Source organism: Henckelia pumila, chromosome 4 (assembly GCF_033568475.1).
Source record: "Henckelia pumila isolate YLH828 chromosome 4, ASM3356847v2, whole genome shotgun sequence".
NCBI lineage: Eukaryota > Viridiplantae > Streptophyta > Magnoliopsida > Lamiales > Gesneriaceae > Henckelia > Henckelia pumila.
Genome location: NC_133123.1, coordinates 25,949,347 through 25,965,063, shown reverse-complemented (window position 1 = coordinate 25,965,063; position 15,717 = coordinate 25,949,347). Strand labels below are relative to the sequence as shown.

General features: G+C 47.4%; 29 non-coding genes and 1 pseudogene across 29 annotated transcripts; all 30 read right to left on the bottom strand.

Moving 5' to 3' along the window:
• Positions 1-398: 398 nt before the first annotated feature.
• On the bottom strand, positions 399-517 carry LOC140868139 (5S ribosomal RNA). Its single transcript, XR_012145570.1, has one exon. It is a non-coding gene; the product is annotated as a 5S ribosomal RNA (ribosomal RNA).
• Positions 518-917: 400 nt separating this feature from the next.
• On the bottom strand, positions 918-1,036 carry LOC140869309 (5S ribosomal RNA). The gene has a single exon (XR_012146688.1). It is a non-coding gene; the product is annotated as a 5S ribosomal RNA (ribosomal RNA).
• A 395-nt stretch (positions 1,037-1,431) lies between these two features.
• On the bottom strand, positions 1,432-1,550 carry LOC140870354 (5S ribosomal RNA). Its single transcript, XR_012147318.1, has one exon. It is a non-coding gene; the product is annotated as a 5S ribosomal RNA (ribosomal RNA).
• Positions 1,551-1,950: 400 nt separating this feature from the next.
• Positions 1,951-2,069, bottom strand: LOC140870401 (5S ribosomal RNA). Its single transcript, XR_012147365.1, has one exon. It is a non-coding gene; the product is annotated as a 5S ribosomal RNA (ribosomal RNA).
• Positions 2,070-2,469: 400 nt separating this feature from the next.
• Positions 2,470-2,588, bottom strand: LOC140869003 (5S ribosomal RNA). Its single transcript, XR_012146397.1, has one exon. It is a non-coding gene; the product is annotated as a 5S ribosomal RNA (ribosomal RNA).
• A 399-nt stretch (positions 2,589-2,987) lies between these two features.
• LOC140867899 (5S ribosomal RNA) lies at positions 2,988-3,107 on the bottom strand. The gene has a single exon (XR_012145339.1). It is a non-coding gene; the product is annotated as a 5S ribosomal RNA (ribosomal RNA).
• A 400-nt stretch (positions 3,108-3,507) lies between these two features.
• On the bottom strand, positions 3,508-3,626 carry LOC140869502 (5S ribosomal RNA). Its single transcript, XR_012146782.1, has one exon. It is a non-coding gene; the product is annotated as a 5S ribosomal RNA (ribosomal RNA).
• Positions 3,627-4,026: 400 nt separating this feature from the next.
• On the bottom strand, positions 4,027-4,145 carry LOC140867919 (5S ribosomal RNA). Its single transcript, XR_012145359.1, has one exon. It is a non-coding gene; the product is annotated as a 5S ribosomal RNA (ribosomal RNA).
• A 400-nt stretch (positions 4,146-4,545) lies between these two features.
• LOC140868074 (5S ribosomal RNA) lies at positions 4,546-4,664 on the bottom strand. Its single transcript, XR_012145508.1, has one exon. It is a non-coding gene; the product is annotated as a 5S ribosomal RNA (ribosomal RNA).
• A 400-nt stretch (positions 4,665-5,064) lies between these two features.
• Positions 5,065-5,183, bottom strand: LOC140868988 (5S ribosomal RNA). Its single transcript, XR_012146382.1, has one exon. It is a non-coding gene; the product is annotated as a 5S ribosomal RNA (ribosomal RNA).
• A 397-nt stretch (positions 5,184-5,580) lies between these two features.
• LOC140870353 (5S ribosomal RNA) lies at positions 5,581-5,699 on the bottom strand. Its single transcript, XR_012147317.1, has one exon. It is a non-coding gene; the product is annotated as a 5S ribosomal RNA (ribosomal RNA).
• Positions 5,700-6,099: 400 nt separating this feature from the next.
• LOC140868369 (5S ribosomal RNA) lies at positions 6,100-6,218 on the bottom strand. The gene has a single exon (XR_012145790.1). It is a non-coding gene; the product is annotated as a 5S ribosomal RNA (ribosomal RNA).
• Positions 6,219-6,618: 400 nt separating this feature from the next.
• Positions 6,619-6,737, bottom strand: LOC140868740 (5S ribosomal RNA). The gene has a single exon (XR_012146142.1). It is a non-coding gene; the product is annotated as a 5S ribosomal RNA (ribosomal RNA).
• Positions 6,738-7,100: 363 nt separating this feature from the next.
• On the bottom strand, positions 7,101-7,219 carry LOC140867977 (5S ribosomal RNA). Its single transcript, XR_012145415.1, has one exon. It is a non-coding gene; the product is annotated as a 5S ribosomal RNA (ribosomal RNA).
• Positions 7,220-7,616: 397 nt separating this feature from the next.
• Positions 7,617-7,717, bottom strand: LOC140869543 (5S ribosomal RNA; annotated as a pseudogene).
• A 400-nt stretch (positions 7,718-8,117) lies between these two features.
• LOC140870435 (5S ribosomal RNA) lies at positions 8,118-8,236 on the bottom strand. The gene has a single exon (XR_012147397.1). It is a non-coding gene; the product is annotated as a 5S ribosomal RNA (ribosomal RNA).
• A 400-nt stretch (positions 8,237-8,636) lies between these two features.
• LOC140870465 (5S ribosomal RNA) lies at positions 8,637-8,755 on the bottom strand. The gene has a single exon (XR_012147425.1). It is a non-coding gene; the product is annotated as a 5S ribosomal RNA (ribosomal RNA).
• Positions 8,756-9,155: 400 nt separating this feature from the next.
• LOC140870350 (5S ribosomal RNA) lies at positions 9,156-9,274 on the bottom strand. The gene has a single exon (XR_012147314.1). It is a non-coding gene; the product is annotated as a 5S ribosomal RNA (ribosomal RNA).
• Positions 9,275-9,674: 400 nt separating this feature from the next.
• On the bottom strand, positions 9,675-9,793 carry LOC140870464 (5S ribosomal RNA). The gene has a single exon (XR_012147424.1). It is a non-coding gene; the product is annotated as a 5S ribosomal RNA (ribosomal RNA).
• Positions 9,794-10,171: 378 nt separating this feature from the next.
• On the bottom strand, positions 10,172-10,290 carry LOC140870001 (5S ribosomal RNA). The gene has a single exon (XR_012146987.1). It is a non-coding gene; the product is annotated as a 5S ribosomal RNA (ribosomal RNA).
• A 400-nt stretch (positions 10,291-10,690) lies between these two features.
• LOC140869009 (5S ribosomal RNA) lies at positions 10,691-10,809 on the bottom strand. The gene has a single exon (XR_012146403.1). It is a non-coding gene; the product is annotated as a 5S ribosomal RNA (ribosomal RNA).
• Positions 10,810-11,209: 400 nt separating this feature from the next.
• Positions 11,210-11,328, bottom strand: LOC140869836 (5S ribosomal RNA). The gene has a single exon (XR_012146829.1). It is a non-coding gene; the product is annotated as a 5S ribosomal RNA (ribosomal RNA).
• Positions 11,329-11,728: 400 nt separating this feature from the next.
• Positions 11,729-11,847, bottom strand: LOC140870424 (5S ribosomal RNA). Its single transcript, XR_012147386.1, has one exon. It is a non-coding gene; the product is annotated as a 5S ribosomal RNA (ribosomal RNA).
• Positions 11,848-12,248: 401 nt separating this feature from the next.
• LOC140870389 (5S ribosomal RNA) lies at positions 12,249-12,367 on the bottom strand. The gene has a single exon (XR_012147353.1). It is a non-coding gene; the product is annotated as a 5S ribosomal RNA (ribosomal RNA).
• A 519-nt stretch (positions 12,368-12,886) lies between these two features.
• On the bottom strand, positions 12,887-13,005 carry LOC140867990 (5S ribosomal RNA). Its single transcript, XR_012145428.1, has one exon. It is a non-coding gene; the product is annotated as a 5S ribosomal RNA (ribosomal RNA).
• Positions 13,006-13,405: 400 nt separating this feature from the next.
• Positions 13,406-13,524, bottom strand: LOC140868287 (5S ribosomal RNA). The gene has a single exon (XR_012145712.1). It is a non-coding gene; the product is annotated as a 5S ribosomal RNA (ribosomal RNA).
• Positions 13,525-13,924: 400 nt separating this feature from the next.
• Positions 13,925-14,043, bottom strand: LOC140867997 (5S ribosomal RNA). Its single transcript, XR_012145435.1, has one exon. It is a non-coding gene; the product is annotated as a 5S ribosomal RNA (ribosomal RNA).
• Positions 14,044-14,440: 397 nt separating this feature from the next.
• LOC140868224 (5S ribosomal RNA) lies at positions 14,441-14,559 on the bottom strand. Its single transcript, XR_012145651.1, has one exon. It is a non-coding gene; the product is annotated as a 5S ribosomal RNA (ribosomal RNA).
• Positions 14,560-14,942: 383 nt separating this feature from the next.
• LOC140868507 (5S ribosomal RNA) lies at positions 14,943-15,061 on the bottom strand. Its single transcript, XR_012145921.1, has one exon. It is a non-coding gene; the product is annotated as a 5S ribosomal RNA (ribosomal RNA).
• A 397-nt stretch (positions 15,062-15,458) lies between these two features.
• LOC140868095 (5S ribosomal RNA) lies at positions 15,459-15,578 on the bottom strand. Its single transcript, XR_012145529.1, has one exon. It is a non-coding gene; the product is annotated as a 5S ribosomal RNA (ribosomal RNA).
• Between the last annotated feature and the right edge of the window lie 139 nt (positions 15,579-15,717).

Below are 15,717 nucleotides of genomic sequence, written 5' to 3'. Positions count from 1 at the left end.
CAGTAAATGAATTCTTTATTTTTTTGTCTCTCGAATTGCGGATCGGAGGAACAGGAGTTGCAGTTTCAAACAGACATAACTTTCGATCGGCTAAAAGTTACGGGAGCTTCAGCCTGTTCACACGAAACTCCTCTTGATACCTACAACAAGTATCTCGGTCTAAGAGACGGAGATGCTCAAATTACAACCCGGAGATGGTCTTTCAGGGCGTTTTTCCCGTAGGGCGCGCTGGGACCCACTGAAACGGCCTGCGTCACCCAGATCGCACGTTCACGTCGTGTGATTAAGTCTATTGCATCTTTTCTATCCGCGGATTGGACTTAAAAAGTCGGTAATAGGACGGCGAGGAATCGGAAAAATAAGAAGTACGAGTACGAAAAAAAGAAATTAATGAAAAAAGGTTGCAACACGAGGACTTCCCAAGGGGTCACCCATCCTAGTACTGCTCTCGCCCAAGCACGCTTAACTTCGGAGTTCTGATGGGATCCGGTGCATTAGTGCTGGTATGATCGCAACCAACAGTAAATGAATTCTTTATTTTTTTGTCTCTCGAATTGCGGATCGGAGGAACAGGAGCTGCAGTTTCAAACGGACATAACTTTTGATCGGCTAAAAGTTACGGGAGCTTCAGCCTGTTCACACGAAACTCCTCTTGATACCTACAACAAGTATCTCGGTCTAAGAGACGGAGACGCTCAAATTACAACCCGGAGATGGTCTTTCGGGGCGTTATTCCCGTAGGGCGCGCTGGGACCCACTGAAACGGCCTGCGTCACCCAGATCGCACGTTCACGTCGTGTGATTAAGTCTATTACATCTTTTCTATCCGCGGATTGGACTGAAAAAGTCGGTAATAGGACGGCGAGGAATCGGAAAAATAAGAAGTACGAGTAAGAAAAAAAGATATTAATGAAAAAGGGGTACAACACGATGACTTCCCAAGGGGTCACCCATCCTGGTATTGCTCACGCCCAAGCGCGCTTAACTTCGGAGTTCTGATGGGATCTGGTGCATTAGTACTGGTATGATCGCACTCAACAGTGAATGAATTCTTTAATTTTTTGTCTCTCGAATTGCGGATCGGAGGAACAGGAGCTACAGTTTCAAACGGACATAAATTTCGATCTGCTGAGAGTTACGGGAGCTTCAGCCTGTTCACACGAAGCTCCTCTTTATACCTACAGCAAGAATCTCGGTCTAAGAGACGGAGAAGCTCAAATTACAACCCGAAGATGGTCTATTGGGGCGTTTTTCCCGTAGGGCATGCTGGGACCCACTGAAGCGGACTGCGTCACCCAGATCGCACGTTCACATCGTGTGATTAAGTCTATTGCATCTTTTCTATCCGCGGATTGGACTTAAAGAGTCGGTAATAGGACGGCGGGGAATCGGAAATATAAGAAGTACGAGTAAGAAAAAAATTAATGAAAAAGAGTGCAACACGAGGACTTCCCAGGGGGTCACACATCCTAGTACTGCTCTCGCCCAAGCACGCTTAACTTCGGAGTTTTGATGGAATCCGGTGCATTAGTGCTGGTATGATCGCACCCAACAGTAAATGAATTCTTTATTTTTTTGTCTCTCGAATTGCGGATCGGAGGAACAGGAGCTGCAGTTTCAAACGGACATAACTTTCGATCGGCTAAAAGTTACGGGAGCTTCAGCCTGTTCACACGAAACTCCTCTTGATACCTACAACAAGTATCTCGGTCTAAGAGACGGAGACGCACAAATTACAACCCGGAGATGGTCTTTCGGGGGGTTTTTCCCGTAGGGTGCGCTGGGACCCACTGAAACGGCCTGCGTCACCCAGATCGCACGTTCACGTCGTGTGATTAAGTCTATTGCATCTTTTCTATCCGCGGATTGGACTAAAAAATTCGGTAATAGGACGGCGAGGAATCGGAAAAATAAGAAGTACGAGTAAGAAAAAAAGATATTAATGAAAAAGGGGTGCAACACGAGGACTTCCCGGGGGGTCACCCATCCTAGTACTGCTCACGCCCCAGCACGCTTAACTTCGGAGTTCTGATGGGATTCGGTGCATTAGTGCTGGTATAATCGCACCCAACAGTAAATGAATTCTTTATTTTTTTGTCTCTCGAATTGCGGATCGGAGGAACAGGAGCTGCAGTTTCAAACAGACATAACTTTCGATCGGCTAAAAGTTACGGGAGCTTCAGCCTGTTCACACGAAACTCCTCTTGATACCTACAACAAGTATCTCGGTCTAAGAGACGGAGATGCTCAAATTACAACCCGGAGATGGTCTTTTAGGGCGTTTTTCCCGTAGGGCGCGCTGGGACCCACTGAAACGGCCTGCGTCACCCAGATCGCACGTTCACGTCGTGTGATTAAGTCTATTGCATCTTTTCTATCCGCGGATTGGACTGAAAAAGTCGGTAATAGGACGGCGAGGAATCGGAAAAATAAGAAGTACGAGTACGAAAAAAAGAAATTAATGAAAAAGGGGTGCAACACGAGGACTTCCCAGGGGGTCACCCATCCTAGTACTGCTCTCGCCCAAGCACGCTTAACTTCGGATTTCTGATGGGATCCGGTGCATTAGTGCTGGTATGATCGCAACCAACAGTAAATGAATTTTTTATTGTTTTGTCTCTCGAATTGCGGATCGGAGGAACAGGAGCTGCAGTTTCAAACGGACATAAATTTTGATCGGCTAAAAGTTACGGGAGCTTCAGCCTGTTCACACGAAACTCCTCTTGATACCTACAACAAGTATCTCGGTCTAAGAGACGGAGACGCTCAAATTACAACCCGGAGATGGTCTTTCGGGGCGTTTTTCCCATAGGCGTGCTGGGACCCACTGAAACGGCCTGCGTCACCCAGATCGCACGTTCACGTCGTGTGATTAAGTCTATTGCATCTTTTCTATCCGCGGATTGGACTAAAAAAGTCGGTAATATGACGGCAAGGAATCGGAAAAATAAGAAGTACGAGTAAGAAAAAAAGATATTAATGAAAAAGGGGTACAACACGAGGACTTCCCAGGGGGGTCACCCATCCTAGTACTGCTCACGCCCCAGCACGCTTAACTTCGGAGTTCTGATGGGATCCGGTGCATTAGTGCTGGTATAATCGCACCCAACAGTAAATGAATTCTTTATTTTTTTGTCTCTCGAATTGCGGATCGGAGGAACAGGAGCTGCAGTTTCAAACAGACATAACTTTCGATCGGCTAAAAGTTACGGGAGCTTCAGCCTGTTCACACGAAACTCCTCTTGATACCTACAACAAGTATCTCGGTCTAAGAGACGGAGATGCTCAAATTACAACCCGGAGATGGTCTTTCAGGGCGTTTTTCCCGTAGGGCGCGCTGGGACCCACTGAAACGGCCTGCGTCACCCAGATCGCACGTTCACGTCGTGTGATTAAGTCTATTGCATCTTTTCTATCCGCGGATTGGACTGAAAAAGTCGGTAATATGACGGCGAGGAATCGGAAAAATAAGAAGTACGAGTACGAAAAAAAGAAATTAATGAAAAAGGGGTGCAACACGAGGACTTCCCAGGGGGTCACCCATCCTAGTACTGCTCTCGCCCAAGCACGCTAAACTTCGGAGTTCTGATGGGATCCGGTGCATTAGTGCTGGTATGATCGCAACCAACAGTAAATGAATTCTTTATTGTTTTGTCTCTCGAATTGCGGATCGGAGGAACAGGAGCTGCAGTTTCAAACGGACATAACTTTTGATCGGCTAAAAGTTACGGGAGCTTCAGCCTGTTCACACGAAACTCCTCTTGATACCTACAACAAGTATCTCGGTCTAAGAGACGGAGACGCTCAAATTACAACCCGGAGATGGTCTTTCGGGGCGTTTTTCCCGTAGGGCGCGCTGGGACCCACTGAAACGGCCTGCGTCACCCAGATCGCACGTTCACGTCGTGTGATTAAGTCTATTGCATCTTTTCTATCCGCGGATTGGACTGAAAAAGTCGGTAATAGGACGGCGAGGAATCGGAAAAATAAGAAGTACGAGTAAGAAAAAAAGATATTAATGAAAAAGGGGTACAACACGAGGACTTCCCAGGGGGTCACCCATCCTGGTACTGCTCACGCCCAAGCGCGCTTAACTTCGGAGTTCTGATGGGATCCGGTGCATTAGTACTGGTATGATCGCACTCAACAGTGAATGAATTCTTTATTTTTTTGTCTCTCGAATTGCGGATCGGAGGAACATGAGCTACAGTTTCAAACGGACATAACTTTCGATCTGCTGAGAGTTACGGGAGCTTCAGTCTGTTCACACGAAGCTCCTCTTTATACCTACAACAAGTATCTCGGTCTAAGAGACGGAGATGCTCAAATTACAACCCGGAGATGGTCTTTCAGGGCGTTTTTCCCGTAGGGCGCGCTGGGACCCACTGAAACGGCCTGCGTCACCCAGATCGCACGTTCACGTCGTGTGATTAAGTCTATTGCATCTTTTCTATCCGCGGATTGGACTGAAAAAGTCGGTAATAGGATGGCGAGGAATCGGAAAAATAAGAAGTACGAGTACGAAAAAAAGAAATTAATGAAAAAAGGGTGCAACACGAGGACTTCCCAGGGGGTCACCCATCCTAGTACTGCTCTCGCCCAAGCACACTTAACTTCGGAGTTCTGATGGGATCCGGTGCATTAGTGCTGGTATGATCGCAACCAACAGTAAATGAATTCTTTATTTTTTTGTCTCTCGAATTGCGGATCGGAGGAACAGGAGCTGCAGTTTCAAACGGACATAACGTTTGATCGGCTAAAAGTTACGGGAGCTTCAGCCTGTTCACACGAAACTCCTCTTGTTACCTACAACAAGTATCTCGGTCTAAGAGACGGAGACGCTCAAATTACAACCCGGAGATGGTCTTTCGGGGCGTTATTCCCGTAGGGCGCGCTGGGACCCACTGAAATGGCCTGCGTCACCCAGATCGCACGTTCACGTCGTGTGATTAAGTCTATTACATCTTTTCTATCCGCGGATTGGACTGAAAAAGTCGGTAATAGGACGGCGAGGAATCGGAAAAATAAGAAGTACGAGTAAGAAAAAAAGATATTAATGAAAAAGGGGTACAACACGATGACTTCCCAGGGGGTCACCCATCCTGGTATTGCTCACGCCCAAGCGCGCTTAACTTCGGAGTTCTGATGGGATCCGGTGCATTAGTACTGGTATGATCGCACTCAACAGTGAATGAATTCTTTATTTTTTTGTCTCTCGAATTGCGGATCGGAGGAACAGGAGCTACAGTTTCAAACGGACATAACTTTCGATCTGCTGAGAGTTACGGGAGCTTCAGCCTGTTCACACGAAGCTCCTCTTTATACCTACAGCAAGAATCTCGGTCTAAGAGACGGAGAAGCTCAAATTACAACCCGAAGATGGTCTATTGGGGCGTTTTTCCCGTAGGGCATGCTGGGACCCACTGAAGCGGACTGCGTCACCCAGATCGCACGTTCACGTCGTGTGATTAAGTCTATTGCATCTTTTCTATCCGCGGATTGGACTGAAAGAGTCGGTAATAGGACGGCGGGGAATCGGAAATATAAGAAGTACGAGTAAGAAAAAAAAATTAATGAAAAAGAGTGCAACACGAGGACTTCCCAGGGGGTCACACATCCTAGTACTGCTCTCGCCCAAGCACGCTTAACTTCGGAGTTTTGATGGAATCCGGTGCATTAGTGCTGGTATGATCGCACCCAACAGTAAATGAATTCTTTATTTTTTTGTCTCTCGAATTGCGGATCGGAGGAACAGGAGCTGCAGTTTCAAACGGACATAACTTTCGATCGGCTAAAAGTTACGGGAGCTTCAGCCTGTTCACACGAAACTCCTCTTGATACCTACAACAAGTATCTCGGTCTAAGAGACGGAGACGCTCAAATTACAACCCGGAGATGGTCTTTCGGGGGGTTTTTCCCGTAGGGCGCGCTGGGACCCACTGAAACGGCCTGCATCACCCAGATCGCACGTTCACGTCGTGTGATTAAGTCTATTGCATCTTTTCTATCCGCGGATTGGACTAAAAAAGTCGGTAATAGGACGGCGAGGAATCGGAAAAATAAGAAGTAGGAGTAAGAAAAAAAGATATTAATGAAAAAAGGGTGCAACACGAGGACTTCCCGGAGGGTCACCCATCCTAGTACTGCTTACGCCCCAGCACGCTTAACTTCGGAGTTCTGATGGGATTCGGTGCATTAGTGCTGGTATAATCGCACCCAACAGTAAATGAATTCTTTATTTTTTTGTCTCTCGAATTGCGGATCGGAGGAACAGGAGCTGCAGTTTCAAACAGACATAACTTTCGATCGGCTAAAAGTTACGGGAGCTTCAGCCTGTTCACACGAAACTATTCTTGATACCTACAACAAGTATCTCGGTCTAAGAGACGGAGATGCTCAAATTACAACCCGGAGATGGTCTTTCAGGGCGTTTTTCCCATAGGGCGCGCTGGGACCCACTGAAACGGCCTGCGTCACCCAGATCGCACGTTCACGTCGTGTGATTAAGTCTATTGCATCTTTTCTATCCGCGGATTGGACTGAAAAAATCGGTAATAGGACGGCGAGGAATCGGAAAAATAAGAAGTACGAGTACGAAAAAAAGAAATTAATGAAAAAGGGGTGCAACACGAGGACTTCCCAAGGGGTCACCCATCCTAGTATTGGTCTCGCCCAAGCACGCTTAACTTCGGAGTTCTGATGGGATCCGGTGCATTAGTGCTGGTATGATCGCACCCAACAGTAAATGAATTCTTTATTTTTTTGTCTCTCGAATTGCGGATCAGAGGATTAGGAGCTGCAGTTTCAAACGGACATAACTTTTGATCGGCTAAAAGTTACGGGAGCTTCAGCCTGTTCACACGAAACTCCTCTTGATACCTACAACAAGTATCTCGGTCTAAGAGACAGAGACGCTCAAATTACAACCCGGAGATGGTCTTTCGGGGCGTTTTTCCCGTAGGGCGCGCTGGGACCCACTGAAACGGCCTGCGTCACCCAGATTGCACGTTCACGTCGTGTGATTAAGTCTATTGCATCTTTCCTATCCGCGGATTGGACTGAAAAAGTCGGTAATAGGACGGCCAGATATTAATGAAAAAAGGGTGCAACACGAGGACTTCCCAGGGGGTCACCCATCCTTGTACTGCTCACGCCCAAGCGCGCTTAACTTCGGAGTTCTGATGGGATCCGGTGCATTAGTACTGGTATGATCGCACTCAACAGTGAATGAATTCTTTATTTTTTTGTCTCTCGAATTGCGGATCGGAGGAACAGGAGCTACAGTTTCAAACGGACATAACTTTCGATCTGCTGAGAGTTACGGGAGCTTCAGCCTGTTCACACGAAGCTCCTCTTTATACCTACAGCAAGAATCTCGGTCTAAGAGACGGAGACGCTCAAATTACAACCCGAAGATGGTCTATTGGGGCGTTTTTCCCGTAGGGCATGCTGGGACCCACTGAAGCGGACTGCGTCACCCAGATCGCACGTTCACGTCGTGTGATTAAGTCTATTGCATCTTTTCTATCCGCGGATTGGACTGAAAGAGTCGGTAATAGGACGGCGGGGAATCGGAAATATAAGAAGTACGAGTAAGAAAAAAAAATTAATGAAAAAGAGTGCAACACGAGGACTTCTAGTACTGCTCTCGCCCAAGCACGCTTAACTTCGGAGTTCTGATGGGATCCGGTGCATTAGTGCTGGTATGATCGCACCCAACAGTAAATGAATTCTTTATTTTTTTGTCTCTCGAATTGCGGATCGGAGGAACAGGAGCTGCAGTTTCAAACGGACATAACTTTCGATCGGCTAAAAGTTACGGGAGCTTCAGCCTGTTCACACGAAACTCCTCTTGATACCTACAACAAGTATCTCGGTCTAAGAGACGGAGACGCTCAAATTACAACCCGGAGATGGTCTTTCGGGGGGTTTTTCTCGTAGGGAGCGCTGGGACCCACTGAAACGGCCTGCGTCACCCAGATCGCACGTTCACGTCGTGTGATTAAGTCTATTTCATCTTTTCTATCCGCGGATTGGACTGAAAAATTCGGTAATAGGACGGCGAGGAATCGGAAAAATAAGAAGTACGAGTACGAAAAAAAGATATTAATGAAAAAGGGGTGCAACACGAGGACTTCCCAGGGGGTCACCCATCGTAGTACTGCTCTCGCCCAAGCACGCTTAACTTCAGAGTTCTGATGGGATCCGGTGCATTAGTGCTGGTATGATCGCACCCAACAGTAAATGAATTCTTTATTTTTTTGTCTCTCGAATTGCGGATCGGAAGAACGGGAGCTGCAGTTTCAAACGGACATAACTTTCGATCGGCTAAAAGTTACGGGAGCTTCAGCCTGTTCACACGAAACTCCTCTTGATACCTACAACAAGTATCTCGGTCTAAGAGACGGAGACGCTCAAATTACAACCCGGAGATGGTCTTTCGGGGGGTTTTTCCCGTAGGGCGCGCTGGGACCCACTGAAACGGCCTGCGTCACCCAGATCGCACGTTCACGTCGTGTGATTAAGTCTATTGCATCTTTTCTATCCGCGGATTGGACTGAAAAAGTCGGTAATAGGACGGCGAGGAATCGGAAAAATAAGAAGTACGAGTACGAAAAAAAGATATTAATGAAAAAGGGGTGCAACACGAGGACTTCCCAGGGGGTCACCCATCCTAGTACTGCTCTCGCCCAAGCACGCTTAACTTCGGAGTTCTGATGGGATCCGGTGCATTAGTGCTGGTATGATCGCACCCAACAGTAAATTAATTCTTTATTTTTTTGTCTCTCGAATTGCGGATCGGAGGAACAGGAGCTGCAGTTTCAAACGGACATAACTTTCGATCGGCTAAAAGTTACGGGAGCTTCAGCCTGTTCACACGAAACTCCTCTTGATACCTACAACAAGTATCTCGGTCTAAGAGACGGAGACGCTCAAATTACAACCCGGAGATGGTCTTTCGGGGCGTTTTTCCCGTAGGGCGCGCTGGGACCCACTGAAACGGCCTGCGTCACCCAGATCGCACGTTCACGTCGTGTGATTAAGTCTATTGCATCTTTTCTATCCGCGGATTGGACTGAAAAAGTCGGTAATAGGACGGCGAGGAATCGGAAAAATAAGAAGTACGAGTACGAAAAAAAGAAATTAATGAAAAAGGGGTGCAACACGAGGACTTCCCAGGGGGTCACCCATCCTAGTACTGCTCTCGCCCAAGCACGCTTAACTTCGGAGTTCTGATGGGATCCGGTGCATTAGTGCTGGTATGATCGCACCCAACAGTAAATGAATTCTTTATTTTTTTGTCTCTCGAATTGCGGATCGGAGGAACAGGAGCTGCAGTTTCAAACGGACATAACTTTCGATCGGCTAAAAGTTACGGGAGCTTCAGCCTGTTCACACGAAACTCCTCTTGATACCTACAACAAGTATCTCGGTCTAAGAGACGGAGACGCTCAAATTACAACCCGGAGATGGTCTTTCGGGGCGTTTTTCCCGTAGGGCGCGCTGGGACCCACTGAAACGGCCTGCGTCACCCAGATCGCACGTTCACGTCGTGTGATTAAGTCTATTGCATCTTTTCTATCCGCGGATTGGACTGAAAAAGTCGGTAATAGGACGGCGAGGAATCGGAAAAATAAGAAGTACGAGTACGAAAAAAAGAAATTAATGAAAAAGGGGTGCAACACGAGGACTTCCCAGGGGGTCACCCATCCTAGTACTGCTCTCGCCCGAGCGCGCTTAACTTCGGAGTTCTGATGGGATCCAGTGCATTAGTACTGGTATGATCGCACTCAACAGTGAATGAATTCTTTATTTTTTTGTCTCTCGAATTGCGGATCGGAGGAACAGGAGCTGCAGTTTCAAACGGACATAACTTTCGATCTGCTGAGAGTTACGGGAGCTTCAGCCTGTTCACACGAAGCTCCTCTTTATACCTACAGCAAGAATCTCGGTCTAAGAGACGGAGACGCTCAAATTACAACCCGAAGATGGTCTTTTGGGGCGTTTTTCCCGTAGGGCATGCTGGGACCCAGATCGCACGTTCACGTCGTGTGATTAAGTCTATTGCATCTTTTCTATCCGCGGATTGGACTGAAAAAGTCGGTAATAGGACGGCAAGGAATCGGAAAAATAAGAAGTACAAGTAAGAAAAAAAGATATTAATGAAAAAGGGGTGCAACACGAGGACTTCCCAGGGGGTCACCCATCCTAGTACTGCTCTCGCCCAAGCACGCTTAACTTCGGAGTTCTGATGGGATCCGGTGCATTAGTGCTGGTATGATCGCACCCAATAGTAAATGAATTCTTTATTTTTTTGTCTCTCGAATTGCGGATCGGAGGAACAGGAGCTGCAGTTTCAAACGGACATAACTTTCGATCGGCTAAAAGTTACGGGAGCTTCAGCCTGTTCACACAAAACTCCTCTTGATACCTACAACAAGTATCTCGGTCTAAGAGACGGAGACGCTCAAATTACAACCCGGAGATGGTCTTTCGGGGCGTTTTTCCCGTAGGGCGCGCTGGGACCCACTGAAACGGCCTGCGTCACCCAGATCGCACGTTCACGTCGTGTGATTAAGTCTATTGCATCTTTTCTATCCGCGGATTGGACTGAAAAAGTCGGTAATAGGACGGCGAGGAATCGAAAAAATGAGAAGTACGAGTACGAAAAAAAGAAATTAATGAAAAAGGGGTGCAACACGAGGACTTCCCAGGGGGTCACCCATCCTAGTACTGCTCTCGCCCAAGCACGCTTAACTTCGGAGTTCTGATGGGATCCGGTGCATTAGTGCTGGTATGATCGCACCCAACAGTAAATGAATTCTTTATTTTTTTGTCTCTCGAATTGCGGATCGGAGGAACAGGAGCTGCAGTTTCAAACGGACATAACTTTCGATCGGCTAAAAGTTACGGGAGCTTCAGCCTGTTCACACAAAACTCCTCTTGATACCTACAACAAGTATCTCGGTCTAAGAGACGGAGACGCTCAAATTACAACCCGGAGATGGTCTTTCGGGGGGTTTTTCCCGTAGGGCGCGCTGGGACCCACTGAAACGGCCTGCGTCACCCAGATCGCACGTTCACGTCGTGTGATTAAGTCTATTGCATCTTTTCTATCCGCGGATTGGACTGAAAAAGTCGGTAATAGGACGGCGAGGAATCGGAAAAATAAGAAGTACGAGTACGAAAAAAAGATATTAATGAAAAAGGGGTGCAACACGAGGACTTCCCAGGGGGTCACCCATCCTAGTACTGCTCTCGCCCAAGCACGCTTAACTTCAGAGTTCTGATGGGATCCGGTGCATTAGTGCTGGTATGATCGCACCCAACAGTAAATGAATTCTTTATTTTTTTGTCTCTCGAATTGCGGATCGGAGGAACAGGAGCTGCAGTTTCAAACGGACATAACTTTCGATCGGCTAAAAGTTACGGGAGCTTCAGCCTGTTCACACGAAACTCCTCTTGATACCTACAACAAGTATCTCGGTCTAAGAGACGGAGACGCTCAAATTACAACCCGGAGATGGTCTTTCGGGGGGTTTTTCCCGTAGGGCGCGCTGGGACCCACTGAAACGGCCTGCGTCACCCAGATCGCACGTTCACATCGTGTGATTAAGTCTATTGCATCTTTTCTATCCGCGGATTGGACTGAAAAAGTCGGTAATAGGACGGCGAGGAATCGGAAAAATAAGAAGTACGAGTACGAAAAAAAGATATTAATGAAAAAGGGGTGCAACACGAGGACTTCCCAGGGGGTCACCCATCGTAGTACTGCTCTCGCCCAAGCACGCTTAACTTCAGAGTTCTGATGGGATCCGGTGCATTAGTGCTGGTATGATCGCACCCAACAGTAAATGAATTCTTTATTTTTTTGTCTCTCGAATTGCGGATCGGAGGAACAGGAGCTGCAGTTTCAAACGGACATAACTTTCGATCGGCTAAAAGTTACGGGAGCTTCAGCCTGTTCACACGAAACTCCTCTTGATACCTACAACAAGTATCTCGGTCTAAGAGACGGAGATGCTCAAATTACAACCCGGAGATGGTCTTTCGGGGTGTTTTTCCCGTAGGGCGCGCTGGGACCCACTGAAACGGCCTGCGTCACCCAGATCGCACGTTCACGTCGTGTGATTAAGTCTATTGCATCTTTTCTATCCGCGGATTGGACTGAAAAAGTCGGTAATAGGACGGCGAGGAATCGGAAAAATAAGAAGTACGAGTACGAAAAAAAAAAAATTAATGAAAAAGGGGTGCAACACGAGGACTTCCAAAGGGGTCACCCATCCTAGTACTGCTCTCGCCCAAGCACGCTTAACTTCGGAGTTCTGATGGGATCCGGTGCATTAGTGCTGGTATGATCGCACCCAACAGTGAATGAATTCTTTATTTTTTTGTCTCTCGAATTGCGGATCGAAGGAACAGGATCTGCAGTTTCAAACGGACATAACTTTCGATCGGCTAAAAGTTACGGGAGCTTCAGCCTGTTCACACGAAACTCCTCTTGATACCTACAACAAGTATCTCGGTCTAAGAGACAGAGACGCTCAAATTACAACCCGGAGATGGTCTTTCGATCTGCTAAGAGTTACGGGAGCTTCAGCCTGTTCACACGAAGCTCCTCTCGATACCTACAGCAAGTATCTCGGTCTAAGAGACGGAGACGCTTAAATTACAACCCGGATATGGTCTTTCGGGGCTTTTTCCCGTAGGGCATGCAGGGACCCATTAAAGCGGCCTGCGTCACCCAGATCGCACGTTCACGTCGTGTGATTAAGTCTATTGCATCTTTTCTATCCGCGGATTGGACTGAAAGAGTCGGTAATAGGACGGCGAGGAATCGGAAAAACAAGAAGTACGAGTAAGAAAAAAAGAAATTAATGAAAAAAGGGTGCAACACAAGGACTTCCCAGGGGGTCACCCATCCTAGTACTGCTCTCGCCCAAGCACGCCTAACTTCGGAGTTCTGATGGGATCCGATGCATTAGTGCTGATATGATCGCACCCAACAATGAATGAATTCTTTATTTTTTTGTCTCTCGAATTGCAGATCGAAGGATCCGGAGCTGAAGTTTCAAACGGACATAACTTTCGATCGGCTAAAAGTTACGGGAGCTTCAGCCTGTTCACACGAAACTCCTCTTGATACCTACAACAAGTATCTCGGTCTAAGAGACGGAGACGCTCAAATTACAACCCGGAGATGGTCTTTCGGGGCGTTTTTCTTGTAGGGCGCGCTGGGACCCACTGAAACGGCCTGCGTCACCCAGATCGCACGTTCACGTTGTGTGATTAAGTCTATTGCATCTTTTCTATCCGCGGATTGGACTGAAAAAGTCGGTAATAGGACGGCGAGGAATCGGAAAAATAAGAAGTACGAGTACGAAAAAAAGAAATTAATGAAAAAGGGGTGCATCACGAGGACTTCCCAGGGGGTCACCCATCCTAGTACTGCTCTCGCCCAAGCACGCTTAACTTCGGAGTTCTGATGGGATCCGGTACATTAGTACTGGTATGATGGCACGCAACAATGAATAAATTCTTTATTTTTTTGTCTCTCGAATTGCGGATCGGAGGAACAGGAGCTGCAGTTTCAAACGGACATAACTTTCGATCTGCTGAGAGTTACGGGAGCTTCAGCCTGCTCACGCGAAGCTCTTCTCGATACCTACAGCGCGTATCTCGGTATAAGAGACGGAGAAGCTCAAATTCAAACCCGAAGATGGTCTTTTGGGGCATTTTTCTCGTAGGACGTGCTAGGACCCACCGAAGTCGCCCGCGTCACCCAGATCGCACGTTCACGTCGTGTGATTCAGTCTATTGCATCTTTTTTATCCGCGGATTGGACTGAAAGAGTCGGAAATAGGACGGCGAGGAATCGGAAAAACAAGAAGTACGAGTTAGAAAAAAAGAAATTAATGAAAAAGGGGTGCAACACGAGGACTTCCCAGGAGGTCACCCATCCTAGTATTGCTCTCGCCCAAGCACGCTTAACTTCGAAGTTCTGATGGGATCCGGTTCATTAGTGCTGGAATGATCGCACCCAATAGTGAATGAATTTTTATTGTTTTGTCTCTCGAATTGCGGATCGGAGGAACAGGAGTTGCAGTTTCAAACGGACATAACTTTCGATCGGCTAAGAGTTACGGGAGCTTCAGCCTGTTCACACGAAGCGCCTCTCGATACCTACAGCAAGTATCTCGGTCTAAGGGACGGAGACGCTTAAATTACAACCCGGATATGGTCTTTTGGGGCGTTTTACCCGTAGGGCATGCAGGGACCCATTAAAGCGGCCTGCGTCACCCAGATCGCACGTTCACGTCGTGTGATTAAGTCTATTGCATCTTTTCTATCCGCGGATTGGACTGAAAGAGTCGGTAATAGGACGGCGAGGAATCGGAAACAAGAAGTACGAGTAAGAAAAAAAGAAATTTATGAAAAAAAGGTGCAACACAAGGACTTCCCAGGGGGTCACCCATCCTAGTACTGCTCTCGCCCAAGCACGCCTAACTTCGGAGTTCTGATGGGATCCGATGCATTAGTGCTGATATGATCGCACCCAACAATGAATGAATTCTTTATTTTTTTGTCTCTCTAATTGCGGATCGGAGGATCCGGAGCTGCAGTTTCAAACGGACATAAATATCGATCTGCTAAGAGTTACGGGAGCTTCAGCCTGTTCACACGAAGCTCCTCTTTATACCTACAGCAAGTATCTCGGTCTATGAGACGGAGACGCTCAAATTACAACACGGAGATGGTCTTTCGGGGCGTGCTGAACCCACTAAAGCGGCCTGCGTCACCCAGATCGCACGTTCACGTCATGTGATTAAGTCTATTGCCTCTATTCTATCCGTGGATTGGACTGAAAGAGTCGGTAATAGGACGGCCGGGAATCGGAAAAATAAGAAGTACGAGTAAGAAAAAAAGAAATTAATGAAAAAGGAGTGCAACACGAGGACTTCCAAGGGGGTCACCCATCCTAGTACTGCTCTCGCCCAAGCACGCTTAACTTCGGAGTTCTGATGGGATGCGGTGCATTAGTGCTGTTATGATCGCACACAAAAGTGAATGAATTTTTATTGTTTGTCTCTCGAATTGCGGATCGGAGAAACAGGAGTAGTAGTTTCAAACGGACATAACTTTCGATCGGCTAAGAGTTACGGGAGCTTCAGCCTGTTCACACGAAGCTCCTCTCGATACCTACACCAAGTATCTCGGTCTAAGAGACGGAGACGCTCAAATTACAACCGGAGATGGTCTTTCGGGGCGTTTTTCCCGGAGGGCGCGCTGGGACCCACTGAAGCGTCCTGCGTCACCCAAATCGCACGTTCACGTCGTGTGATTAAGTCTATTGCATCTTTTCTATCCGCGGATTGGACTGAAAAAGTCGAAAATAGGACGGCGAGGAATCGGAAAAACAAGCAGTACGAGTAAGAAAATAAGAAATTCATGAAAAAGGGGTGCAAATCGAGGACTTCCCAGGGGGTCACCCATTCTAGTACTGCTCTCGCCCAAGCACGCTTAACTTCGGAGTTCTGATGGGATCCGGTGCATTAGTGCTGGTAATGATCGCACCCAATAGTGAATGAATTCTTTATTTTTTTTGTCTCTCGAATTGCGGATCGGAGGAACAGGAGCTGCAGTTTCAAACGGACATAACTTTCGATCGGCTAAAAGTTACGGGAGCTTCAGCCTGTTCACACGAAGCTCCTCTTG